Source organism: Takifugu rubripes, chromosome 9, assembly GCF_901000725.2.
Source record: "Takifugu rubripes chromosome 9, fTakRub1.2, whole genome shotgun sequence".
Lineage (NCBI taxonomy): Eukaryota > Metazoa > Chordata > Actinopteri > Tetraodontiformes > Tetraodontidae > Takifugu > Takifugu rubripes.
Window position 1 is genome coordinate 12,551,920 of NC_042293.1, and position 15,865 is coordinate 12,567,784.

At 47.3% G+C, this 15,865-nt stretch overlaps 1 protein-coding gene across 12 annotated transcripts in view; it reads right to left on the bottom strand.

Annotated features, from left to right (window-relative positions):
• LOC101067328 (neuronal cell adhesion molecule-like) overlaps window positions 1-15,865 on the bottom strand; it is a 47,186-nt gene that overhangs the window by 21,430 nt on the left and 9,891 nt on the right. For 10 of the 12 annotated variants that reach the window (XM_029841992.1, XM_029841988.1, XM_029841997.1 and 7 more), the window contains exon 2: window positions 5,808-5,885. The gene's annotated coding sequence lies outside the window, so the exon portion shown is untranslated. Of the gene's footprint in view, window positions 1-5,807; window positions 5,886-7,982; window positions 8,124-13,683; window positions 13,829-15,865 lie in introns of those variants that run through there. The other 2 variants (XM_029841990.1, XM_029841989.1) reach the window with 2 other exon arrangements.

Consider the following 15,865-nt stretch of genomic DNA (forward strand, 5'->3'; position numbering starts at 1 on the left):
CGCCACGTCCACACAGGACGGCCAATATGCACAGTTTACTTTCAGCTTAGAGGTGCAATGAAAAAAAAAAAAAAAAAAGCCGGTGTGAAAGGGATGGGAGGAAACGGTGGACGGGGGTAACAAAAGGAAGAACATAATTGCTCCCAGTCTACTGTTAAAGCAGCCGGGGGCTTTCTGGAAAAGCGCTACTGTATAATAAACACTTTCTGGTCGAATTTAAATAGTGCTGATCAGTACAGGAAGCCAGGCAGGCAGCGATGGGTCATTTAGACGTGGGTGTGTATTGTGCGCTACCATTCACGCCAGCGAAATCTGCCGACAATGCCGGATAACAGAGTGTGAATGCTGACCGCGCGCTGGAACAATCTCTTCCCACCGCGTTTGTTAACAGAACGTGTAACTTGCCAGCAAGTCTTGCAGGGGGAACAATCTTGCCTGTCCCGGGGCCTCGCCGGCACCGATAATCAGGCTGAACGCGGCGTGCTGGATTTCATCTGCGGTGTGGCGGGGGATTAGCAGAGAATTGCTTTATGATGGTATTAAATTTGAAGAAAATCTCAGACAATCTAAGCAAGTAAAGCGGCCCTGGAAGGCCAAATTACTGTGGAGCAGCGCTAATTTCAGCTGGAACTAGAATAAATAAGAGGATTAAACAGTTCCATCATACATGTAGACTTACAGGACGCGTTCATAGTCCCAGGGACGATGGTTCTGTGCCGGAGTTTAGCATGTTAGCATCCAGGAATCAACAATAACGTAAATTTAAACCCTGAAAACATTCCCACAATGCCGGAGCGGCGGTGAGAAAATCTCCAGCAGGTGGACAAAGGGAGCAAAGTTCGGTGTTATTGAAAACCACCTCCGCATTCACGGCGCCCCACAATAGACCCCATCCACTTCAACCCACCTGTGTCTGTGAAAGGTTGCCACAGAGGAGGGTTCCTCAGCCTCTCCCCGCATCCACAGTTCCCACTTCACAATCGAGGTAGCAACCCAGCGCCAGGGAACTCAATCAAAGAGGCGGTCTTAGAGGGCCCCCATTGTCTCTGGAAGCTTCCCCACACCACAGCCGCTCTATATGTAACACTGTAAGAGGAGTTGCTCATTACTGCCTTCCCCGCTCCCACTTTGTCCCTTTTGTGTGGCTGACAGAAGAATCCAGTTGCCCAGCAGGGCCAGTAAAGGAGAGTCCAGTTGCATTGAAAGGAGTTGGGGGGGGAAGAAGATCGAATTTTCAAGACTGAGTTCTTCCGACACACCTGTGCAGATGACGCGGGGGTTAATAATTAACCGGAGGGACCCGGAATGTGCAGTCACATCAGATGTCGTGTGACGGTTCCTCCTGGGTGGGTGTTTAAAATCTGCCATTCACACCACAAGCTTGAATATTGACTGACAGACACACCACAGCAGCGTGTGTGTGTGAACGTCAGAGCAATCCATTATCACATAAAGGAAGCTCTATGTAGCGCCCCCCCCCCAGCCTCTCTTACTCTCTTTCTCAGCCCCTCCTCAGCTCCTTTCAGATACAGCAGGTGAATACAAATCATTTCCCCTCCGCTGCTCTCTAAAGGGACTCACCATCCAATTTCAGACACACGGGACACAAACAATGGCCCTTTCAAAGTGTGAGAAAATCAAATCGTGGCCTTTCTGACTGAAAAGACACAATCAGGAGTTAACCCTTCCTAAATGCTGCGGGAAAAAGCGGTTTTCTTTTAATTATTTTGGAAGATGCCGCAAATTGGAGGTCAGCAGAGGATCGCTAGCGAGCTGCGTCAGAACTCACTGAACTCACTGACGTCGGCCTGTGGTTGCAGAAAGGTGGCTTCAAATGAAGGAAACGTTTGCCCGCTGCATTAATGCGCAGCACCAACTTTGCATCCGCCTCACTTATAGCGACTTGAGCAATGGGCGGTCAGGTTTTCATATGCTAAACTCAACAAACAACTCCGGGAAAGCCGACGATTCATCAAAGCTAGCGCTGACTGGAGCCCTTTGACTGCAGAGGAATTTTTTTTATTTCAAAGCTTCAAACATGCTAAGACTTGGCTGGGATGAGCTAATTAAGATGGCAGGCTGATATCTGCTGCCAAAACAGGATAAATAATGGAAAATATAATAGGAGAGAGTGATAACATCTTTAAGTAAAGAGAAGTAACTGGGTCATCTCCTTCTATGGGAAGTGCCTGCCTTTGTCAAATTTTTAAAAAACAATTGGGAAGATGAAAGGATTTAAAGGGAAAGTCCCGGTTGAGAGGGGCTGATGGTGACAGTTGGCGCTCCACCGAGACGCAGCGTGTTTCCATCGGCCTCGTGGGTCCCGATGACTGAAATGTTAGCCAATCTGTATTAATGATGCTCATAAAGGACTTGGCTTCCTAATAAAGGAAGACTCTTTATCAGCTGGGAAGTTCAGCAGAGACCCGACGCGGGGAAACTCCCCCGAGGATCGGAGCAGAAAAGGAGTCGCCCGGCGACGAAGCCGAGAAATTTCCCCCGTTTCATCCGTGATCCGGAGTATTGCTCCGTGTTTCACTGCTCGGAGAGGCTTAATAAATAAATAAATGCGGCGGCGCTCCCTCCATACGGATCATTTGAAATAATGGCGCCAAGGAACGCCGCTCCCGAACGCCTCTGATTCCGGAGGAAACGCTGCCTCCGTTTAACACCACCAACATTCCCGCCAACGGCCTCTGCCTCCTGTCAGCGTTTGATGTGCGTGGTGATGGCTGGAGCAGCATTTTTGGAGTGTTTCTCAGCGCAGGTAAAGCACAGGGTCGAGCTCCACAGCTGGAGAGCGGAGGCGTGACTGGTGGGGTTCCAGCACGCTCGTGAGCCCGAGGCCAAACCTGACAGGAGATACGAATTACCGCCATTACCGAAAGTGGTCCGGCGTCTCTGCCGGGACTGAACCGCCCTCTGATGGCCGCGTGTAGAGGATATTATAAAGAATATTTAATAGGCAAAAGATTTTCACTTTTAAAAAACAACCCAGAGAGACAGTTTGGGAATGATAAATATTCATAGAAAGAAACTGGATGTAGTAAAAATCTATAGCAAAGCTGGTGTTTAGCTCACACGTATCCTCATCCCTTCGCTCTATTTCAGCAGATACGCAGACAGATTTACCGCTGGAGAGGGCTGAGATGCAGGTGCGTGTGGGGTTACATCTAAATTTGGCCATTTGTATTCCAGCACGACGCCCGGGGAGCAGACGGTTTATATTGATGAGCAGATAGACTTGGCCTTGGTCCACAACCAACAGCTAACACGCACATTAATCATTCGGACAGATCCCAGCAGCTTCTGATAGTCAACTCTCTCTGCCCGAAGGTTTGGGAATATCCTTGGAATCAGCCCGTGAAGAGAGAGAAAGAACTTGATAGTTACTTCACTTTGTTTAGCTGATTTAAACTGTCCAAACCCGAGAGGCGTGGGAACGTACGCTAAGCTAGCCCGCAACCTGTTCAGCTGCACATTTGAACTTGGTGGCACCTCTGAAACAAAGCATGGTGAGGTGCTGCTTCACATACTGACAGTAGCTGTGGAGACACTACATGGATTAAATGGACTGGTTCCACATCTAGCAATACATTACCAAAACATTAAACGTATGCACGCAGAAAGAACGCTAAAGGTGTCTTGGCTGTAAGGTAAAATTGTATTTACACTGAACTGTGGCATGAACTCAAAGTACAAAGTGGGGAACAAATTTTGTACTATCTGTTTTAAAAAGCCCAGGGTTCAACAGCTGATGACCCACACCCCATATGGAAGCTTTACTATGAATCCAGAACCAGCAGAGGCATACAGAGCAACGCTTTCAAGAAGGAGGTGAATGAAAGGCGGAGGGACCCGCGGAGAAGAAACAAATAAATAAATGCAGATGCAGAGACGGATATAGAACAGCCTCGCTCACCGGGTCTTCCTGGCAGGCAGGTTCTGAGGATTGCTCTGCAACCTTGGTGAGAAGAAGCCCCCGAGGAGGAGGCTCCAACGAGCTCCTTCAGATCTCTCAGCCTCCTTCGCTCCTTCTTTTTTTCCCGTCTTTGTATCCATCTGTTTGTTTATTCATGTCCTTTATGACACTTCAGCTGCATCTCTATGCTGCCTGTTCTCTACTTATAATACTGACTCGCTCTCCCTTACACACACACACACACTCAACACAATCATTCGCTTTAACACTTCCTTCTCACACACTCTTAAAATGTTCAGACACAGCGGTGTTGACTCAAAGAACCATGGGAGAATTGTCAGCCTTGCATTGAAGATACACCTAAGAAATATCTTGGTGCGTTCATCTGAAACAGTGCGTGCTGGGAGCAGCCCAGGAGCCCTCCGTGAGTGTGTGTGGCTCCCTCTGTACTTCCGCAGCGTGTCTTGATTGCACCGCAGCGGCTGTATAATATCACGGCTGTCAACCCACAAAGCCGCCGCTTTAACTCACAGAAGATGACACTTTGCTTACACTGGAATTTATGGAAAAGGTCAGGGCGCACTCCATTTAAAGCTAACTGGCCAAAGCAGATTAAAGCAGTCACGAAGAATTAGGAGCCGTTCCGCTGGTGTCCTGGGTCTGACGTGAGGTTTTCTGTTATTCCCGATTGTCGCCACAAGGGGCGCTGCAGTGCATCTGTTGAGCATTTTAATTATTTCTTTTGATATATTTGTGAGAAGATGAATAGTAATAAACACAAACAATGTTTTTTTTTTTATGGTGTTCCTCTTGGCCGTATGTTGGGCTTTTCTTGATTTTGAATAGCTTTTAATGAAGGAATCTTGGCTATTCCTTGGTAGAAAAATAAAAATAAGTCCATAAATGTCTGAGTCGAACCCCATTTGACATGATTAAAATAACATAGTAAGGTCATTAAGTCATTGGTTTTGGACTTTCTGAATGTTTGCAAGTCGTGTAAATAACAAAAACATAAGGAGTCAATCTAAGGAAACTAAATGATGTAATGTAGTCAATAATAGACCAGCTCTGAAGGCTTTCCATCCCACCGCACACAGTGTCAGAGTAAACAGGCAAAAACAAGGACGCCACACTCCCGCACATCCATGTGAAAGGCAGCACCATGGACGTAAACAGAAACCTCCGTAGCCTTCCATAGAAGCGCTGGGAGCTCAATGCTGTCGCTCACAGTGGACGCTTCACGCCTGACTGTGTGCATTCAGACTGCAGCTCCTGCGTGTGGCCCTCTCTGCTATGAAAAGTGTGAGCTCAGCTTCTTTGGCCTGCAGTGCACCTTCTGCTTCTGCTGCAGCGAGAGGAAAAATGAAAGGAATAATGAAATCCAGGGAGGGAGGCAGCGAGACAGAGCCCGCCGAGAACTGGACATCCCTCCTCATAAGGGATGAGTCGAATGTTGGCAGGGGTCGTCTTCACGGTACCGCCTCGGTGGTTTTTTTACACCTGCTCGGACACAAATTGTTGCTAGCTTGAGACCGGCGCGCATCGCACAGGCAGTTGGATGCGTTCTCTGCCAAGCCCTGCTCCCAATACGGAGGCCGACACAAAAACACACTTTGCCTGTGGATAAATGCCAATCAAGCGAGGGCCGACCTTTGCTTCACAGCTCGGAATAAAAGAGCGGACACGACGGCTCGGATCGATCGGGGCAAGAGAAAGGTCAGGTGCTCGTTTTCGGAGCATGTTAGTAGACCGTTAGCATACCTTCGCAGTCCGGCAGCACCATATATGAGGGCATTTGGACCGGCGACAGCGGCCAGGCATGTGCGTGGGGTCAAATCCAGCGGGAGGGGAGGAACAGAAAGAAGAGAAAATGGTTCCAACTCACCGGAAACACTGAAGCACCCTCTGTCCTCCTCCAAGGAAAGTCGTCTGCTCCTTTTAATCCCGACACGTTTTCTTTGACCTGGCCAGATGGAAACAGAGGACAATTACAAGAAGATTCCACAGAAATAGAAAAGCACTTGAAAACAGATTTAAAATGTTGCAACTTCGACAGACGGAGAATCCGGGGGCTTAGAGCCCAGACAGAGCCGTCTCTTCCCCTCTGATCTTGTTTCAGTTCCCTTCCTCTCCCATTATCTCCAGTCACGCTCATCCTCTCCTCTGCTGTCCTCTTCGGTCTCCCAGTGTTTAATAATGTCTTCATTTTGCCTTCCTCACCTCTCCTGTCTGTTCTTTTGCTTCTTGACTCAGCAAAACCAACTTTTCTTACACTAATTGAAGGGGTATTCCCAGAGGCGAGGAGGGAACAGCGCCACATTCTTACCTCGCTGACGATTCCTTCTATCCTGCTGCATTTTAAGACAGATTTATCTGACCAACACCAAGACAAGAACCTTCTTTTTTCATCGGCCTCTATTGTCTCCCCTCCTGGTTCTCAGTGGGACCAGGACACGACCACAAAAAGGACCTCGTAATTGATGCGGAGTTCTCCAGAACAGGCCAGGCTCAAACATCCTGTCCAAACCTTTCCTGTTTACATTATCATCTCCATTTTCTTCCTATGCAGACCTTCATCACATTAATCCAGGCCCCATTCCAGAGTCCAGTTTATTTACAACAGAGCCTTATTGACTCGATCCGCCGCTCTGCGTAAGATTTTTAGAGCCCTTTTTTGTTTCTCCCATTGTTTTCCAACAGAAAACCGCCAATGGCGAGATCGATATCACATTACTGCTCACCAAATCTTCTATTCATCTGTCATCAACATCATCTTCCTCCACAATCACAGGCACAGTCTCGCCATTTCACTTCACTGCATTTTTCCATGTAGCAACAGCTGCGTGTTGACATGTACACAAGAGGCAAAGTGACCTTTCCGCGTCCCGTTTGAAGGGGCCGATTGATGGTCCCATCCAAAGCACCCTCCCACGTGACATCACACAAATGCCGCCCCACCTCTGCCTCGAGCGATGCCTCGCATCAGAAGAGGGCTCAGGCCAGCTCAGCTGCCATGGTGACGGGAATATGGAAGGTGACCTGAAAACAGCTTATAGACCAGACACCCCCACGGGAAAAGGTCACAGAACAAGAGCCACCTCACCTCAGGAGCAGGCGGTGCAAAACATCACTTTTCTTCATCATTTTGGCTTTTTGTCGCTCACATTTCTGCCAATTTCGACCCAAACTCCTCCAAACGTATGAACCCGGGATGGCTATTTTTGTCATCTTGAGTTCACGTCAACTTGGTTTTAAAAAAGGCGCAGTTTGTTCTAAAAGCGCATCTATTCGCATAATACGATTCAACACTGTCGCTATGTTGATGAAGCTTTATTAAATTACCCACAGTTGAGGTCGATTCTGCTTAAAGATTTTACAAATACATTAAAGTTGACATTGACATTCGTCCAAGACTGGACAGGATGGCTGGAGATGATTTTTCTATAATGAGAGATCCAAGCCATGTGTGTGTGTGTGTGTGTGTGTGTGTGTCTTCAGGGTGAAGTAAAGGTTCAGCACCAGTACAGCAGCCAGTGAGGCTACTTGTCGACTCCCGCTTAATGAGCGCTCAGGCGATGCTGCTCTGTCGAGGCACCATTATCACCAAAGAGGTGTGAAATAATTAGAGCCGGGACGCACTCTTCCTCTCCTGTGATGAGTTTACATTAAGGAGCGCACCTCGCTGGGATGGAGAGGGGCTCTGGAGCCATTGCGGCAAACGGAAGCTGTGGCACGGCGGAGTAACGAGCAGTAGAAAACGTGCAAATGAAAATAATAAATCCTACGTTATTGCCAGAGGAAACGTGTCACCACAGAGGCTGAAATAACTACCCTTTAAAAATGAACTCCCTCACTTGTTAATACCTTAAAACATAAACCGGATTTGCTGCTGTAACCTGGAACTGATATCCCGTCGATGGTGCAGTTCCTGATTGTTAAAATAGAGAAATTGCTCTAATCTCATAACTGTACAGCAGCAGAATCGACCTCCATCAGCTGCCGAACCTTCAACACAACAGGTGAGCAGATGGAGTGAGATAAATCAGAGAGAGAGCGTCACCTTTAATCCCCCGTCAGTAAAAGCAGATCCCCTCAGTACGGGCTTCCATCCTTCCGGAACGCTTCCCAGTCATCATAATCCCAGAGTCTGTGTATTCCTCAGCGTGTGTGCTCTGACTGAGTGACGGCGAGGAAAGAGGAGATGAATCCCTCTCAAAACTGGGCGCCCGCCCCTCCGACATAACCGCGACCCCTCCTCCTGTCCTCCCTGGTGCCTCCCCTGACCCTCCCATGCCTCTCACAGTGGGATTAAACGACCTTTTGTCTCTCCACAATGGAGGTTAAACATTTCCTGGTATCACATGAACATAGCAGAATCTGCAAAGTTACGAGGTGCGATAAAAACACACTCACACACACACACACGGATATTACATATTCAACAATTGATTTGTTTTGTGTCAGCGTGAGGATCTGGCCCAACAACCGGATAATATAAATGCATGTTTAAATAAAACATTCAGCACAGAATCCACCAGAGCGGTTCTGGTGGAGCCGCTGCAGCGCGGTTGTGCTCCAGTGGGTGGAGGGAAGGGTAAAAAAAAACCCAGCAAAGCTGAGTGAATAAAAGAGAGTAAAGAGAAGCCTTGAGGCAGATTGGGAGGACTTCCTTTCCCATAGAGTGAGGAACCAGAGAAAGTGCTCACCTACTCAACAGATGTCCCCGTGCAATCTAATCTGGTTGACTCGGCAAAAGGCTTCTTATTTATTGCCCACTCCTCGGCGGCATTACTGCAGCCCATTTGAGGAAAGAATAGATGTGGGAAAGGCTCTTTTGACGTCTGTTAGCTATGGTTGCGCAGGACAACAATGGCAGGAGCTATCCTTTTGAAAGAGTCACTATTCTCTGGGTGCAGCCCTAAATAATGCCGCTCCCGCTACAAAAGCACACAAATGTAACATAATCTGCCTCAAAGCACATTGTCCATCAGACTAAACAATGATTTTAGAATGCAGCGTGGTAAACGAGCTGGCAAGCAAACTTCCGCCCTTGTTTTGCAGCAGTAAACTATAAGTGCATTCGCACCTTTGCTGTTGCTTTAACATTACACAGGCGGTGCAGTAGATCGCAAATATATTGGCACTGTTTACCCTCAATACCTCAGGTGCCTGCCCCCAAACAGCAGCTGCATCTAGGGGGACTATTCATGTGGTCTGATCGAAGGCCCCGTATTGGATTTATGCACAATATCAACACAAACAACTGCTACATCAGCTTTATTCACAGTATTGGACTCGGAGAACAGTTGGCCAATCAGATGTTGTGTACTCAACTCTGGAGATGCTACCATGCTAGTTGGATGATGGTTTGACGTTGTATCAACAGTGAAATAGTATCTAGAATTTGTCCGATACTTGCAAATCCAGTTTGAACTACACAAAATAAGGTTGTGTCAGCCGTCCATCAGTCTGGACGTGGTGCCACATAACGATACACCCAGTTCAAACCTGAACAGATGGAGATGTGAGTTGAAGGATGGGACGTTCTTCCCTTTCTTTGTTGTTACCACAGCAACAGATGCTGATACATGTGTTACATATACGACCTCCATCCATCTGTCAGAGACTTGCAGCCACTTCAGCATGAACTTAACTCCATGTTTCTTCGTTAATGCAGGTAGATTTGAGCAGCTCTTAATAAAGAGACGTTAGTTGATAAACTAAGTCCTCACGCTGGGCCTTCGCAGCGTCCGACCCCACGGCGTGAGGAGCTATTTATTAAAAAATTCATCATAAATGAAAGCCTTCAGAGGAGCAGACAACCTTCAGAACAGTGATGGATCGCAGAGAGGTGTATGGATTATGGTATGAACTGAGTGAAAGGGCCATATTTCAGTGAATGAGGGGCGTGACTGACCAAGTCTAATGGGCATTATTTCTGCACATTGACTCTGTTGAGCGAGGACACTGGGGCCGTCCCCACCAGCCCTTTGCTGCTTCAGCCCCACACTGGGGCAGGCCCGCCGCCCGGCCCGCTCTTTGTCAACACACCAATAAAAAAAAACAATATTTCAATGGCAAATGCATATTTCAGTGGCAACTTTTGGCAGAACAAAGGTCACGCTGCGGTCTAGACAGTCCTGAGAACACTTTCGTGTGTGCATGTGTGTGTTTATGTGGGTGTGGGTGTGTGTGTGTACATTTGTCAATCGGTGGGTGTCCGTGGAGAGGATTCTTTTATGGAGTTCCCCATTCAGAGATGTGAATGGGAGTGAAATATGATTGGCTGAAAGAGAGAATACGGGGCTGGGTTCACGAGACTGTCGAGGCAGGACGGGGGAACACTTGTAAAACACTTCAGCCTGGAAGATTTAGTGCTCACACTTTTCAAGCTTGTTGGATTCACTTCCCCGCGGAATCATGAAGAGATGTCGGAAAAATGATGAAAAACACTTTTGAAGTCCCTTAAATTGGTTCCCCCGCTGATTTAAGGCTTGTTAAACAGGACAACATTAATGATGGGATGAGTTTCACATTTCACCAGAGACAATTGGGTGAAAAACAAAGCGTCCGAGGTCTTAAGGGAATTTACATGAATTACAGCAAGAGGCCCATAGAGACGGTCGCGACCTCTGGTCGGCTTTTTGAAACTGAACAAGACCCCCGATCCCACCTATAAACACACACACACACACACACACACACACACACACACACACACACACCCTCAAGTCGGTGAAGAACACTGGTTTCCATGGTGCCATGAGGCTCACCGACAGAGCTGGAGTGTTAACACGCTCGCGGACAAACAGAGAAGATGATGGAGGGGGAGAAGAAAAAGACAGGAGGGAGAGAGAGGCAGAGACAGAGAGAGAGAGCATTAAAATAAACAAAGGAGGTGTGGAATAAATTAGATTTACCACACACAGTCGGGCAGCAGACCATCCCGGAGGTTAAGGACCTGTGGTGCCTCCTATAGTGTTTCATTCTCACTGAAAAATCCGAACATACACAATTCGCAGCACACAACAGTCCAAGATTAAAGGAGCCACCGCAGCACTTTCCCTTTACTGAGGGTCTGTATCTCACATGTTATTCCGGTTTCCAGATGCTGGGAACTGAAGCGGCGTGGCTGATGTTTTTGGACAGTTAGGGAAAAGAAAAAAGGGAACATTTATGACTCACATCAACACATGCACAGACACGTGTCTTAGGCCAATTATCCTGTAATAAACCTAATGTGCTAATTTTCTAACTACTGATGTTACCAAAAAAAATAGATTGTTCCCATTTGAAGTAAAAATAAAGCAGAATTCAACTTAAAGAGCATTGAATTACTGTTTCTCTCCAAATGAAGCCAGAGCGCTTCCTCCAGTTGCTATTGTTAGCTCGCCCTGCACGAGCCAATGACTTTGAGAGTTTCTGCCAGTAACAGTGTGTGGCAATGTGACGACCATTCATGTGGTAATGAAGCGGGGAGGAAGCCCGGCAGCCTGGATCCATACAGTTTAGATACGAGGCGACTGCCTCTGACTGCAACGGGGACGTGAGGAGAACCGGATGAGATCCAAGAAATTCCTCCAACTGAGGAAAGCAGGTCCACCTCCTGTATGGGCTCCATACTGGGAGAAGTAAGAAGATCATCTATGGTCCAATGAGTGGCCTGTGTGTGTGTGAGAGAGCCACAGATGCTCACACACACACACACACACACACACACATGCTCTCTCAGTGTGTACATGTGTGCTCATGCCTACATCCGTATGTGTCCACAGAAGGTGCAGGCGTTCCTGCTCCTCCTTCGCTTCCCCCCAGCTGGAGTAATTTCCATCCTCCGTCTGTGTGAGAGGGTGCGATCGATGCTACGGGGGCCATGTCGACCCGGCTGTTCATTACCGTTGGCAGCACACAACACAAACAACCTGCCCCGCCGAGCCGCCGCACACCAGCGCCGCGGAAGGCGGGTGGACGGGGGGGCGCCCGCGAGAGGAGAGCCGTCCCACCCTCGCCGGTGATTTACATTTGTTTCCGTCAGAGGATGCTAACAGCAGCGGATGGAGACGGACATCTTCAGAGGACGTCCTCTGGGTGGCAGCAGGGGGGGGGATTTATCTTCTGCCCTCCTTTTTCAACACCTCACCCATGCTGTGTGTCCAGCTCTCACGCCACCTGTCGCCGCCATCTCCTCCCGAGACACACTCGTCTATTTTTTGGGCTTCAGAGTCTATTTTTAGTCTTCAGTGCTCTGGTGTAACTGATAAATGACCCAGTCCATTTGGCATATTTTACCCATCAGCTTTTCTGAACCATCATAACGGCTCCATTAATCCACTCTGTCCCATTATGACCAGTATATTTAGCCTCTGTCCCATTATAGCAGCCCCATTTAACTTTGTCTTCAAATATAACCAGTGCATTTAGCCTCTTTCCCCCACTATTAATCCTCTCTGTCCCAGTATAACCAGTCCTTTAAACCTGTGTCCCACATTATCGGTCCATTTACAACAACAAAAAGCAGAAACTAAGCCTTACAGAAACTAAAAGCCAGCATGAGCGCCATCCTCCTTCCTGACTGCATCAAAATGTCCACTGAATGAGCAGAAGAGTTCAGATATCAGAAGAAAAATTCACATTCTGATCAATACGGAAGCCCAGAAACAAACAAGAGAAATCTTTTATCACAAAAATAAGATATTCTACAAAAAAAACTTTGATCGATGTGAAACGAGCAGCTGGCAGAGAGAGGGGGGGGGGGGGGGGGGGGGGGTCCATGGCGAAGCAGCGAGGTGTTCTGAGGGGTTTAATCAGACGGTACACACCCACACACCCACACACACACCTGCAGGCTCTGAGATCAAGGCCAGATGGAGGAAGACAGAACAAGATCAAAATAGTAGAAAGAGAGCGTAGCCGATGCCAAAGGCAAACACAAATTAGACGAGGAGACCTAAATCCACACAAATTCCACACACACAAAATGCTGCTTTGCAAACAGAATACATTTTAAAACACTCTTCATTCAACCTGTCAGGCTGACAAACAGTGTTTTACATTCATACCAGGGAAAATGGAGACCAATTGTGATTTCTACCCTAATGTAGCCGCCAGCTCCGTTAGCCTAGCCTAAAGCTGGCAGCAGTTAAAAGTGCCCGACCGTAAATGCATCAGGACCCCTGACGCTCAGACCGCCAAGACCCCGAAGAAATGTAATACCAATACTTAATAGAAATATTTCAGAACTTTTTAGGCTTTTACCACGGGCCCAGTGAAGGCAGACCACGTGCCCCCCCCCCCCCCCCGACTGCCTGCTCTGTGATGCAGGTGACAGCGCAGGGACAAAGGGATGATATCACAGGTCAATTCCTGCAGCGGAATGGCTGCACAATAACAGCTCGAGTGTGGCGCATTGTGAAGTTTGGGACGGCGAGAGGAGCCGAGAGAGACGGAGACGGGGGGGGGGACAAACTGCACTGCTAGACTGGGACTGGAGGACACAGCGAGGGAAGAGTGAGACAGTGTGTGTGTGTGTGTGGCACTTGGCCTTCAGTCTGTGGGTGAGAAAGACTGCAATTTGTGCTGCCTTTTAATTGCAGCGCGCGCACACACACGCACACACACACACACACACTCACACACACACACACACACACAGGCGGGCAGGGCAAACAGCACACGTCACACCTGCCACCAGGCAGATTGGATTTACACTGCATCAATAATTCAGCATATTTCCACATGCACACACTCGACACTAAACTCACCAAACCGGCCGTCTTTGAAGACGAATTCGGAAGGCGGCACGACCTGCCGGAGGACATGGACGCCAGCAGAGGAGCAGGAAACATCAGCGCTTAAAGGAGCTGAAACTGTTGCTTTACAGCACAAATGCACTGAAATATTACGACAACGGCGTCACTCCCAGCCGAGAAGGACAGTTTTTTCTTTTCCAGTTTCCCAGAAAACATCTGTTTGTTCTCACAGACAAGTAGGGACAAGTAGGTCTCGGCATCAGATCTCACTCTACGGTCGTCCCAAGGGCTCGGATTTTCTCCGTGATTGTGGGATTACTGGTTGAATTTCACATTAAACTGCTGTGGTAGTCGGGGAGTTGTGAATTTTCGACAAAACCCTCATTCAAACGGCACATATGGGAGCGGAATAATCAACATTTAAAGCCAACATCACTGACAGAAAGTCTACTTGGAGAATATGAATGAAAAAGAATTAACGGGCATAAATAAGGCGACGGTGGTTCTAAACAGACTCTTGCAAGATGGACCAATTTCAGCCCGACACGCACTTGAAACTAATTATATAACTAATTTAAATTGCCTTTTATAATGAATTGGGTGGTGAGCAGGACACAACCATCCATTCACATCCAATCGTGGCACAACTGGCTGCTGAATTCACAACACCTAATGGATTCTGAACCTCCCATTTAAACCTGCTCAACTTTGGTATTTACAGTGGGAAAAGCTCCTGTATTGATCAAACAGACCATTAGCGCTCTGAAACGGGTCTTTATTGGAAGCACTTGAAGTGGATTCCTTTAAAACGTTTTTAGAAAATGGATCCCTCGCTCTGTCGGCACGGGATAGTGCACTTGCAGTGCACGGCACTAAGTTTTGCAGCTCGTAAAAGTAATCGGCAACGCAAACATAAACAATAAAGCCGGCCGCCGAGGCTACAATGTGGCTATTATCACACCAAGTTTAGTTACTCCAAGTGGATCCTGAAGAGCAAAGTTTGAATCTGTTCTGATAATTTATTCACTTGGATGTCAAGCACGGGAGGGGGCAGGAATTTCGAGGAGTGTGTAACAATCGGGCTTTTCTTTCCCCAAATCTGCATAATTATTGAGGTTAATTCAACTCAGAGCCGGGGTGCCATTGTCTTTGAATGTGGCCACTGCTGCTTAAATGAATAAATTAGTCGAAAAATGAAGCTGACAGACGAGCACGGTCCCAATAAAAGAAAACTGGCTCCAACAATACGAAGACGATGCGAGAAAAGGACATTAAATTGGTTTGCTGGAGATGTTTAAGAGCGACGGATCAGATTTCTGGTGTTTTTTTCACACAGCTCCAAACCAATATGTCTTTGTTTCCCCCTGCTTCCTTCATCCCTGCAACAAGATGACGTGACTCCCTCGTACTCTTGGGGGAGAAGATACGACAAAATAGGGCAGATGCAGAAATAACAGCAGAGCAAAATGAGGAAACTGAAAGATCTTTTTTTTTTTTTGCCAGTCATAAATCAGCCAGAATGAATCTGCTATGAGTTGAGTTCATTTTTAACTATATCGACAATAAAGATAATGACTGAAATTTTGTACATTATGGTCAACAACCGTGCTAGTTGATGTTCAAGCTAATTGCTAATTTACATATATTTACATTATTAGTGCACTTCATATATTTACAATCCTAATCACTTTGCTATGCTATGTTAGCAAGCTAATGCTTTCTAATTATGGACAAGTAAATGAAGCATAAATTACTCAGTTGTGTGCGATTTAGACCGAATGTGGATGAAATGAAAGGCTGCAACATCTTCAACATTCCAAACCATCATGGATCAACATAGAATTTACCTCAGCACACAAATCAATTTCATAGTTTACAAGATATAAAGTGACAAACAAATATTGAAATACTTTCAACGTAAGCTTTGGATTCAAAGCGCAGCACAAGTGTCTCAGTCAGGCTGCTGCTGAGCCAAATCAGATTCCCCGTTCCACACACCTGCGGTGACATCCTGAAGCTGGTGTTAATGTAATCAACCGGACCCTGTCTGGGCTTTTGTCCGCGCGGTGCTTCTCTTACGTCTCCGAGCACTCCACACAACAGATCTGCGTCCTTGACTTGACTGATGACCAGCTGGAGAACTGGAAACTCTGGAGAAGTCGGAGACTCTTCATCAGGGAGGATAAACCCCGTT